The sequence below is a fragment of the Cornus florida genome, unplaced genomic scaffold (genome assembly GCF_030987335.1).
Source record: "Cornus florida cultivar Cherokee Brave unplaced genomic scaffold, ASM3098733v1 CherokeeBrave_3.0.0_Hap2_Chr11, whole genome shotgun sequence".
Lineage (NCBI taxonomy): Eukaryota > Viridiplantae > Streptophyta > Magnoliopsida > Cornales > Cornaceae > Cornus > Cornus florida.
Window position 1 is genome coordinate 37,076,783 of NW_026775581.1, and position 13,457 is coordinate 37,090,239.

A 13,457-nucleotide genomic window follows, 5' to 3' on the forward strand; every position below is an offset into this window, starting at 1 on the left:
CTGTCCATTACACCAGTTAGATGTAAAAAAATGCATTTTTAAATGGAGATCTTGAGGAGGAGGTCTTCATGAATCTACCACCTGGGTTTTTAGACCAAAAAAAAAAAATCTTTATATAGTCTCAAACAGTCCCCAAGAGCTTGGTTCGAGAGATTTGGGAGAGCTATGTAGAATTATGGCTATTGTTAGAGCCAAGCTGACAATACCATATTCTACAAACACAGTAGATAAGACAAGGTTGCAGACTTAATTGTCTATGTGGATGATATAGTCTTGACAGGTGATAATAATGAAGAATTTGAGAGACTGAAAAAGAGACTTGCAGCTGACTTTGAGATCAAGGATTTGGGTGCATTAAAATACTTTCTTGGAATGGAGTATGCTAGATACAAAGAACGTATATTTGTGAATCAACGTAAATATGTTCTTGATTTACTTAGTGAGACAGGTCTGCTAGGATGTAAACCAGCCGAGACACCCATTGAGGCCAACCTTAATTTGCAACCTTCTAAAGATGAAGAAGTTCTGAATAGAGAGCAGTATCAAAGACTTGTTGGAAGACTAATCTACTTGTCACATACACGTCTACATATAGCTTTTGCAGTTAGCATTGTTAGCCAGTTCATGCATTCACCTGGACGAGAACACTTTGATGCAGTCTATAGAATTCTCAGATACCTAAAGGGGACCCCTGGAAGAGGTCTACTGTTATAAAACCGTGGGCATTTGCAAGTTGAAGCCTATACTGATGTTGATTGGCCTGGGAGTACTATTAATAGACGGTCAACTTCTGACTACTGCACCTTTGTTGGAGGTAACCTTCTCACCTGGCAGAGTAAAAAACTGAATGTGGTAGCACGAAACAGCGAGGTGTTATGGATTAAGAGACTATTGGAAGAATTAAAGGTCTCTAGTCTGTTGCCTATTAAATATTACTGTGATAATAAAGTTACTATTTTGATCACTCATAATCCAGTGCTTCATAACAAAACAAAGCACGTGGAGGTAGACAAACACTTCATCAAGGAAAAGCTTGAAAACGGATTGATCTGTATGCCGTACATTTCTATTACCGAGCAAGTTGCAAATGTGCTTACAAAGGGACTTCTTATAAGACAGTTCGACAGACTAATTGGCAAGCTGGCTATGGAGGATATCTTTAAACCAGCTTGAGGGGGAGTGTTGAAAAAGAAAGATTCGGTAGAAATACTACCAAATATTATCAGCTGTAAATATAATATTTGGAGGATATTTGCTGTAAATAGAATATTGGTCAATACTGTAAATTAGAAAATTATTCATTAGGCCAGCTAGCTATTATAATCAGTTTTTTGATTTTGTGTTTGTATTCTCTTCTATAAAGAGAAACCGTATAAACTTATGAATATTGTGAGCTAATACAAAAAAAGGTTTATTCCATATTTCTTTCACTTTCAAGCTTATAATAAGAAAGGCAAAAAAGAGACGGTGAAACAATGAGGAGTGGGACAAGGAGAATAGCATACAAATAAAATGGTTTTCATTTTTTCCTGTGATGGGGTAAGGTGCAATTGTTTTCAATAATTTGATTAGATCATAATTAATTTGATGAAATTAGTTAGCCGTATTGATAGAAACTGTTTTTAATAATATATTATGGTCTATTCTCATTAAGTGAGAACACCAATAACGTTGATATGCGCAACTCTAATATTAGTCGACTCACAACCCCTAATGTCTTATTAGTCCACGCGAAATCTCCTTTTGTTGTTTTCTTTTTTAAAATAGATAGCATTAGAAGCGAACAAATTAATTCATCACCTTAAAAAAAGATATGCACCCAGTGATATTGGAGTCCTCTAAATTAAATATTAAAAAAAAAAAAAAAACAAAAAAAAAACACGTATAAGTAAATAGAGTTTATTGGAATTTCTGTTTTAAACGCCTTTTCTAGCATTAGTCCTGATGAACTGATGAGTAGTCACTTTATATAAATAACGACAAAGATTGAGTATGTATAAATTCACCATTAAATTGATATATCGTATAAATGACACACACCCTTAAGTTTATAAATTTCTTTGATAAATTTCTGTAAAACTAATAGAGGGCTTTTAAAATATCTGTCTTTTATTTATTTATATTCTGGTGTGGTGATATTACTTTTGGCTCAACGTGTATTAATGTTTCGTTTGATTCAATGCCCTTTCTTTTTTGTACGCTCATAACCATCGTTGCATTTAGATCCCAATATCAATATTGGTTCACATAATATTGGTTTGTTTTTTGGTTTGAAGTTTAAGCAAATTGTATAAATGTGTAAGGTAGGTACAGTGGTTATGTATCAAAAACAGAAAACAAAAAGTACAGTGGGCTTTAGCTTGCACTGAAGAGCAAGGCCCAATAGGCATGGCCGGAGCCATGATAGGCCCAGTGAGGGCAATTGCTCCCACTGGACTTTTCTATTTTTGGTAAATTTCTTATTTAAATTTTAATAATTCTAAAAATGCCACAACAAGTCCTTTAAAAAACTTTTAAAATTAAAAAAATCCCTCATTTTTTAACTCACTACCCAACAAAATTTTTAAAAATTAAAAAATGATCAAATTTTTTCCTCAATTGACTCTCACAATTTTTTTAAAATCAAAATTCAGAAAAAGGTCTCTCCTTTATTATGTATTTATTTTGGTTTAAATTTTTTTACTATAATATTGTTAAGGGTTAACAGTTACCCCCTCTAAAGTGAGTTATTGGCTCTACCAATGTCTATAGGCCAAAAAAAAAAATGGCCCAAAGGCAACATGGAGTTGTGTAGCTTTTTGGTGCTCGCATGTGTACATAGATGGATTAAATGCAAAACACACCCCATTTTTATTATAAATATTCTACTTATAACACTTTCAAAATTCATTTTATTTTACTTTGGTACTTTTTTTTTTTTTTCTTGGATTGAGCCTGTTAAATATACAACTTTGATATCAATTATAACCGACCAAGTATTTTATGATCGAATTCAAAAATTTAAGTTATTTGGTGAGACTAACACCAACTCACATATACCCATTTAATTATTTTTTGAAATTTCACGTAAAAAATGAGTGGACCCTACTAATATTAGTATAGCAAAAAACCAACACAAACGTATAAACACGTAGGCCAATCAAGTGTACTATCACTAACTTCTTTAATTTAATAAAAAGAATCTAACACGTGAAACAAACACTTGACTGCAATAAATTTAGAAAGAAAAGAAAAATAATAATAATAAAAAGATCGAACATTTGTTTATTTGTTAGTTTGAATTATGTGCCTACTAAATAACACACTCCATAGGGCATTCACACTAGGAGTAGTAATTTCAACACACTCTTCACCCTACCTATGTTAGCATCAGTAGAGAAAGAATAGTCAAAAACATTGAATGATGACTTAAATTGGTGATGACAACACCCACCAAGTTTAGCATGAAACTTGGCAAAAGTTTCTGGGCTTGACTTCCTTTACCTGTGTCCCGTGTGGTTGTGATCCTAGCCTTTTGTAATATATACAACCACCAAATGCATCCATCCATTGATCCATTTGTGAATTATAAGCATGGTTTCCTTCAAATATTGTGCAGTTGTAGTAGTTTGGATAGCAACTAATATTATCTTAAACGCAGCACCTATTTTATCAAAATCTTCATCATCAACAGAGGAGGCACAGGCTCTTCTCCGCACTGGTTGGTGGGGGAGCACTAGTATTCCAGTTTGCAATTCCACAAGTCACTGTGAGTGGAAAGGAATATCTTGCAATGAGCTTGGAAATGTCATTCGGATACATCTTTCTACGTACTGGTTGACGGGAGAGCTGAAGAAATTGAACATGTCTTCGTTTCCAAACTTACTAAGTCTCGATCTCAACAACTGTGGTCTCCATGGAAGCATCCCACATGAAATCGGAACGTTGTCGAAACTCAACTACCTTCGACTTTCTCAAAATTCTATCAGCGGCTCTATCCCCACAAAAATTGGAAGGATGTGGAAGCTTACCTCTCTCGGACTTTCTGAGAATAATCTTACAAGTAGGCTGCCTCCTTCCATTGGTAAGATCACCCAGCTATCCATCCTTAACATTTCTTCCAATCATATCAGCCGCTCCATCCCCCTAGAAATAAGGAATCTTGAAAATCTAGAGTACTTGGACCTAAGTGATAACAATTTCACTGGTCCCATTTTTTCATATATTGCTAATCTAACCAGGCTACAATTTTTATACCTTAATTCAAATCATTTTTACGGTTCCATCCCTTCAACCATTGCTAATTTGAGTCATCTTGTTGATCTAAGCCTTGCTGGTAACAACTTCACCGGTGAGATCCCTTCATCTCTTGGTCTTTTGGCCAACTTGACTCTTCTTGACTTGTCTGTAAATCGATTTGTTGGTTGGATACCTCCTGAGCTTGGCCAACTATCCACACTTTATGTCCTTAATATCTTCTCAAACCAAATCTCAGGTCATTTAACAAGTGAAATTGGAAATCTCTCCGGGCTTGGCTATCTAGACCTTTCCCAAAATTTGTTAAATGGAACCATACCAACAGAGATATGGAATTTGAAAGGTCTAGATCATTTGGATGTCTCTCACAATCATCTCTCCGGCACTATTCCCATTTTGTTTAGCTATAATTGGCAGTCCATTGACTTGTCATACAATGATTTGGAGGGAGAAATCCCACAAGGTTTTCAATTTCGAAGCAACTCATTCCAGGAATTAAGGGGAAATAATGTTTTGTGTGGTTCAGTCGAAGGTTTCCCTCCTTGTAGAAAGAGAAACAAATTCGTGCACTTGGGCACCATTTTGCTTGTCATCATCATTTCCCTTGCCTTCTTAATCCTTGGAACTGTTTTCTTCTGCTGTAAAAAGGTTAGAAAAAATACGGAAGTTGAAGAAAGGGCAATCAAGAAGGGAAAACTGTTCTCAGTGTGGAATTATGATGGACGCATTGTGTATGAAGATATAATTAAAGCAACTGATAACTTCGACATTAGACACTGCATAGGGACTAGTGGTTATGGCAGTGTTTATAAGGCACAACTACCGAGTGGTGAAGTTGTTGCATTGAAGAAACTTCATAAGCTGGAAGCCGAGGAACCAGCTTTCGACAGGAGTTTTAAGAATGAGGTGCAAATGTTAACAGAAATAAGGCATCGGAACATAATCAAGCTTTACGAATTCTGTTTGCACAACCGTTGCATGTTCCTAATTTATGAGTACATGGAAAGAGGCAGCTTATTCTGTGCCCTAAGATATGATGATGAAGCAGTGGAATTGAATTGGACCAGGAAGGTGAACATTATTAAAGGCATTGCACATGTTTTGTCTTACATGCATCATGATTGCAATCAACCAATTATTCACCGCGACATATCAAGTAGCAACATCCTGTTGGAGTCAGAATCGGAGGCATATGTCTCTGATTTTGGCACTACTAGATGGCTATATCCGAATTCATCAAACCAAACTGTACTTGCAGGCACTTTTGGATATATCGCTCCAGGTGAACTATTCTTCATATGCAATTCTTGAACTATTTTTTTTGCGTTTTCTTTCCAAAAACTACATGTCCATGAATAATAATCTAACAGTTGATTAATTATCTTTATTGTTTGCATAGAACTTGCCTACACCATGGAAGTGAATGAAATGTGCGATGTTTATAGCTTTAGGGTTGTGGCGCTAGAAACACTCATGGGAAGGCATCCGGGAGAACTTCTCTAATCACTTGCATCAGCATCTACTCAAAATATAATGCTAAATGACGCGTTAGATGCGCGCCTCCCAGCTCCAGAGCGTGGAGTAATTGCACGGGATATTGTTTTGGCTACTACCTTGACATTTTCTTGTTTGCGTTCTGAACCAAAGTGTCGTCTAACAATGTTGCGCGTCTCTCAGGAGTTTCTTGCTTGCAAATATTCACTAACTAAACCTCTACATAAAATTTTACTGGGGCAGTTGATGAATCAAGATATATGTTTGATCAAATAATCCTATAATCTTTGTATTAGTGACTACAAAATATAGAATGATAGGGTTCATTTTTTGCTTGTTGGATTTCGAATCCTAGGCTAGTTATTTGACTTCGTGCATTTTTATTACAATTGTCTATTAAATCAAGATTTTCATCTGTTCAATTAATTCATTAAATTTGATGCATGTCAATAAAAGTACGAAATGATACATAAAAATTAAATGTTTTCCTCAAGGAAAATGGATGAAAATCTTAATATGGCAGTAATGGTACTATTTATATATATAATAGGCAATTTTTACCTTTGGGTGTGTCGGTTACATAATAATTTAGATGATTTTTAAAGTGAACTTTTCCAGGTAACTACTGTACATGAAACTTCTTATTTTGGTAGGGCCAAACATTATGCTTATGCGTCAAAGGATAGAGACTTCAATGGATTTATGGAAAATTTACCCTATAGTGTGGACTGGCTTAAGCTTGACTTGTGGAAAATGATGAGGTTTATAAATTGTGGCATACTTCACGAAATGGCATGGCAATGGACCAGGAGGAGGTCCCCAACAATAAACCATTTTTTCATAATCAAAATCAGAACATTAATTTCTCTATTTGAATAGATTCATGATATCATTAAAAGCAGTGATAGCTTTGACGCAACAAACAAATAAGCCAAACCTGAATATATAATTTGTGGTGTTTAATTAATAGAGAAAAATAAAATTAGCAAACAAGAATATTTATCGGAGAGCAATTGAACATTATTGTATGTATGTATGTGTGTGTGTGTGTCTATATATATATATATATATATATATATACACATACACACATTCGGAAAATTGAAGGTGCAGTGCATGTGTTCAAAATCTTACAATAAAAAATATTTTTTTTTATTACACAAATTATAAATAATGAAATAATAGGAAAATAGAAAAATAATACTTAGACATTAAAAAAAAAAAAAAAAAAAAAAAAAAAAAAAAAAAAAAAACGTACTTGGACATTATTGAGAATTGAGAACAACCACGAGAATAGAATAAGAACATAAAGTGATTCACCTAAAATCTGATTGCATCTTCATAGTTGTAGGGATTTTAGGAGAGAAATAACATTATAAACCTATTCTTCAAATTCAGACGAGTACCTAGGAGGGGGAGGATCAGGATTAACTTGGTTCCTAAATTAAGGAGGATAGTAGATGGAAGATTGATTGAAAGAATTATTTAGCAAAAGATTGGATGAATTGTGGTACTGTCCCTAAGTTTAGGGAACAGTATTGCCTTGGCTTTGATTCTGCCTTGATATATTGGAATAATCTCTCTAGCCAAGGTTATAAGTATTGGAATATGGATTGTAACACGAACTGGAGAATGCAGCATTGGTTTGCACTTGTGGATTTTCAAAAGATTGACCCATAAAAGGACAACTGGTAGCATAATGAGATGGACCAGCACAGACAGAACACACCTCCTTTGGCAAAGAGAAATGCTGAGAAGAACTAAGATTATTGACAGCTGATAAAACTTGGTCAAACTTTCTATTCAATACTTCCATTTGAGTGGCAAGCTCTCTAGATTTTTCTGCTTCATACAAACTTTCAGTTTGAAGGACACCAGGAGTGGACCAAGACCTAGAGGAAGAAACATGTTGAACAAAATTTTCACTTAGAGCCTCAAACAGTTCCCAAGTGTCATCTGGACTCTTATGAAGGAAACCACCATTACTAGAAGCATCTACCATGTTCTTATGTGGATCATGTAATCCATTATAGAAGATTTGCACCAAATACCATCTAGCAATATCATGGTGTGGACATTTTCTCAAAAGATCATTGTATCTCTCCCAAGTATCATGAAGTTGTTCACCTGAGATTTAGGAGACTGCCATGATCTCTTTTCTCATTTATGTGGTTTTACCCACAGTGTAGTATTTTTTCAAGAACTCTTGTTGTAACTTATCCCACGTGCTTATGGAATTATGATGTAGGGAGTGCAACCAAGTTCTAGCTTTGTCTTTGAGAGAAAATTGGAAAAGTTTCATCCTAAAAGCATCTTCAGAAAGAGTGGACAACTTAGTAGTTAAACACAATTCCAGAAATTCATCTATGTGCTTATAAGGATCTTCAGTAGCAAACCCATAGAAAGTTGGAAGCATTTGGATCATAGTTGGCCTGATCTCAAAGTGGGTTGCATCAGATTATGGAAATTGAAAGCAACAAGGGGGTGTATATGAGGTGGGAATGAAGTGATCCCTCAATTGTGGTTGTGGTGGAGGAATATGTGCTTGTGGCACATGTGCTCCATTAGGATTATCACCATTATTAGCCATGTCTGATTTAGATAATTCTCCTACAATTTAGGCTAAGTTCAATGCTAACAAGCAAAAAGAAAAATTTCAAGCAAAGAAATAAATTTAAAAGAACTCACAAAAGATGTTGAAACCGTAGCTTCTTCTCCTTAAGCTTCGTCGCCCTTTCTCCTTGATTCCTGTACTTGAAAAGAAAAAGAAATAAGGTGAGATAGTAGAAATTCCTAAAACTATAAATTAAACTAGAATTAATCTCGAACTCAACAAATCTGTGACACACTCCCCGGCAACAGCGCCAAAAATTGATGTCTGTTTTTATTTATCAATAATAAAATACCACTCGCAATAGAACAAATCCTTGTAGGATAGGGCTATGTTGAAGGTGTCGAACCCCAAGGACTGTGGTAGTTTATCAAGTTTTCAATTAATACTATTTTAATTTAGAAAGAGGATTTGATTTTGTGTGTTGTATTGTAATTCAATAACATAAAAGAAAATAATATGAATAAAAAGAATTGAGATCAAGAGAAGAAATACTTGGGGATTGACTTCAGCATGAACCTCATACTATGGTCAACTCTTCAATCATAGGACTTTAATAATTATGTATCATATGGATTAAACTTAATATCTTCGTTTAATTCGGGATTTAAAGAAAGATCTTCAATGAATTTCAATTAACAATAACCTATCTTCGGTTGGCACGAATTATCTACCTACCTACTTCTAACTAATTTTGCAGTATAACACGTCTTCCCAAGGCATAGACTATGAAAACGTTCATTCATGAAAAACGTTTGAACACCATTGCATGATCTCTATTCTTATGTTCGATAGGCCTCCACCAAATACCATCCATAAGAATGGGTTGAATATAATTTAAGAATAATTAAATCTAAGACAAGGTATTAATCATTCAAAAATTATGTAATCATTAAAAACCAATTGAACTAAGCAATTGCCCAAAATCATGCAATCAAAATACATAATATATTTAATTCCCAAAGTATAGAACAATCAAACCATCGTATTCGGATTCGGGCTACATTAATGCCCTAAGAGAGGAATTAGCTACTCATGACGACGCAAGATATGATCTATGTTGTTGTGGTCTTCAGCGCATTGTGACGGCCCAAGTTTTGTAAACCCGGTGCGTCAGTGATGACCAAAAGATGACCCGATAACGGATCCGAAATGTGGAAGCGAAAGGTGAAAAAACGGTCTCTAATGATACAATGCGTCTCTAAGACACGAATGTGACCCTCAATGAGGTCATGGAACCTAAAGGAAAACAAATGCGGAAGTGTCGTTTTAAAAACGGACAAAAAGGAACCTAGGGGAAAAATGGTCATTTTTATAAAAAAAATTGGATTCAAGTGCTATCTAGCACACCACTGGGAAGACAATGAAAAACTAATCAATTTTAAAAAAAAAAAAAATCACTTAATTTGGAGTCCGGATGAAGGAAAAAGGTCAAAAACGAAATCGACGTCACGGCGGCCCGACGAAGGCCGTGACAGCTACAGTGCTGTCAACCCACTACTGCTGCAACTGAGAGTAAAAACGGGCATCTAAACGGACTTTTCTGGAAAAACTCAAAGAAAAAACCCCCCCTAAAATCAAGTTTCCTACCCCGATAGCGGACAAAAACAAAAAAAAAAATGCATTATAAAATGTCCAAAATACCCTCAAGAAAATCAGGTCTAGAGGTCAAAAATTGTTCAAAGCTACTACCCAAAGAAAGGAAATGGGGCTTCGGAAGGTTTTTAAATTACCTAAATTGAAAATACAATCTTAAAATACACCCACAAGACCCCTGGAAGTTTCAGATCGGTCATCACACTTTTCAAAAAAAAATCGATGAATAATATCAAGTACATTTGCACTAAAGTCAGCAAAAACCTGGCAGCAACGATTTTTCGAAAAAAAAAAAAAAAAAGATTTTTAAGGGCCAAGATGGAATTTTCTGGAAAAACACAAAGAAGAAACCCCTCCCCCCTTTAAAATTGAGTTTTCTACGTGACTCTCGAGGAAAAATGAAAAAAATACATTTTGAAATACACGAAATGCCCCTGGAACAGAATAGGGTAAAACTCCCTAAAAATGCTACTTAGAGTCTTTGTTTCATCAAGGATGGTGTTGTTTGCCAAAGTGAGCATGCAAGCATATGTAATATGATAAAATAAATGTGTTGCAATGGCCTATGGCCTCATGGCATATCATATGCAAAATAAAACCCTTCAATGCATTAATCCACATATCTTCCATAGGCAACAATGAGGTTCAAAGTTAGCATACATTTCACGTAAATGTCTTTGGCCCTTGGCCTCATTACAACCATATTCTAAGAGTGTCAAAAGGTGCACTTAAGTACACATTACATAACTTAGACAAGAAGTACAAGTTTTATCAAAGTAAGCAAAAGTAGGACAAGATATGCTAACATATGCATATTCTATGTCATCAAACTACTTCAAGAACTCTAGTAAGTCTAAGAATGTTGTGCATCCCACACTAAGGCTTCTTTACCTGCAAAACACCCATTAACTTAGGGGTGAGTAAATAAGTTTACTCGTAGGGAATACATGGGTTTATCTTTGTACCAAGTTACAATCCAATACCATTTAATTCATGCTATCAAGTGACAATAGAACTTTCAACATGATACAATGGGATGTAATTTCACAAAGTTAACAACTTGGAATTTAAATGCGAAATCAAACCAAAGTGATTACTTGGACGTCACGCCGGATCAAACCGACAATGTGGTTACTTTAGGGTTACTAGCCCATAGGTAACCTCCCTATGTGCGCACTAGATTATATAGAGGGACAATCCCCCGTACTAGAACCAAGTCCTAGCCGTAGCCAAACAACGACATCCCCAAGTTTCCAAAATCAACAAATTGTGCAACAACGTATATATATCAACATGTATATACAAGATATCAACTATTTACCAAGCACAATCCAATTTTGGAAACTTATACAATACATGCTCAAAGTCTACAACTACTATGGTATGAAAGATGTCAAATACAAAGTGTGCAATTCCTTACACATAGCAACAATATATTCAATAAGGAAAAACATATTCTCATGAATATAAAAGTAACAATTATGTTATCCAATGCTCAAAAGTAATCAAGTAAACATACACCAAATCCAAATTCATGATTTAAATATAAAAACAACTTCCAAAATGCAATTAAATCCATGGAGTAATAAAATAGAATTTAATTAAACATAAATAGTTAAATTCTCTAAATTCCAAGTTAACTCCAAATAACCTCAATTTAATATATATTGAAGGACATGTCATGGTCATCACATATATAACATCAAATGACAAGTCAAGTGATTAAAACACTTAACACAAAATTAATCAAACTAATTAATTAATTCCCTCTAGATTTTTAAATAATTCCAAATCCCCTCAATTTAATCTATGTTAGAGAGCATGCCAAGACCTATCCAAATATCACATTATATCATGATTTCATGCCTGCTATCACCATGTGAATTAAACTTTCACAAAAGATAAATATAAAATAAATTTTGTAATTCTTATCCAAATGCCCCAAATTTAATATATGTTGTAGTACATGTCATGGTTATTATATAAATCACTTCAAAACTTGATTTAAGTCATAGGAGCATATAAATAAAAATTAATTAAATTAATTCATTAATCCCTCTAGATTTTAAAACAATTCTAAATGACCTCAAATTAACATAAGTTATGAATCAAGCCATGGTCATATAATTTATCAAGTCTAAAGTGAATTACATACAAGTTACAATTAATCATTTATTTCTCATTTTAATACAAGACAAACATATAACTTAGATATCACTATAGAAACAAATAAAATCACTTGGAAGATAAATGATAACACCCCCTACCTCACAAGAGGATTGTTCCTCTTGAATCCAAGGGAAGCAAGCTTAAAAATAGAAAACCAAACAAGGGTTTTGTATAAGAAGAGGAGAGGAACAAAAAATATTCCAAGGTCAATGATCTAAGGTGAGTGGGAGGGCCTCAAAATTTAAAGTCAAAGCTTAAGGTTTTAAGCTTTCTTAAATGGAGTCTAGGGTTCTTATGTGTAGGATAATGTGAAAATGAAAAAGATAAAATGTGAGTGGAGGATTTAGAGGTCCTCCACTCACTAGGTGAACCTACACCATGGTCAACACACACACAAAATGCAAAACTAATTGTGAGCCCTACACTTGTCATCATCCTAAGGTTCCCTTCTAGAATTAATCCTAAGCCTACACTTGTCAATCATCCAAGCCAACTAGTGGTCTAATCCTAGGTTAACAAGTGGATGAATCTCCACCCTCCATGTGTCATGAGATTAAGCCTCCAAGTGGTTCCACAACAAAATCAACAAGTGACACCATAGGAATGTGACACTTATCACATTTTTCAAAAATTGCAAAAAGGTACTTTTTGAAAATATCTTGGTCCCTAAGATGAAAAATAATTACTTTACTTAATTACCCAAAAACCCCTCGAGTTATGGATAATTACAAAAAATCTTGTTTTCATGCCTTTTACAAAGAAAGTAAGCATTTAAAATGCATTTCTACAAAAGTAAAAATGTAGATGTCATGGAATTTAAATATCATGGATGTATGCAAAACCGGAATCAAATCCGAGCACAAAAAATGAGGTTATGCAAGTAAAAGTGAAAAACGAGAAGAGGACGAAATAAGGAAAAGACGAAAAAATGAATAGTGTCAAAAAAATAAAAATAAAATGTGGAAATGACTCGGTCCTCAAAAGAAGTTGTCAATCCAAAGGAAAGAGTCTCAGAAACTATTTTCGAGTACTTGAGACGACACTAAGAGGCAGGAAATCGAACCCGAAAAGGAAAAGACAATGAAAAAAAATTTATCCACAAAATTTGAAGAAAGGGAAAGAAATGAAAATGACCGGGTCATTATAACCTTCCCACCTTAAAGGGATTTCGTCCCCGAAATCCAGCCCCAAGAAACTAAAGGTGAGACCAGGATAACTACGGAGTACATCTCCGAGTACCCCACACAACATGCTATAAAAGCAATCCCAAAGCTGAAAGACAACATACAAACTAATGTCATTCGCACCCACGTGCTTACGACAGGACAACCTCTCAAAAGGAAATTGACCA

At 34.6% G+C, this 13,457-nt stretch overlaps 1 pseudogene; it reads left to right on the plus strand.

The window, feature by feature from the left end:
• Nucleotides 1–3,573: 3,573 nt before the first annotated feature.
• Nucleotides 3,574–6,099, plus strand: LOC132280969 (probable leucine-rich repeat receptor-like protein kinase At1g35710; annotated as a pseudogene).
• The last annotated feature ends 7,358 nt before the right edge of the window (nucleotides 6,100–13,457 follow it).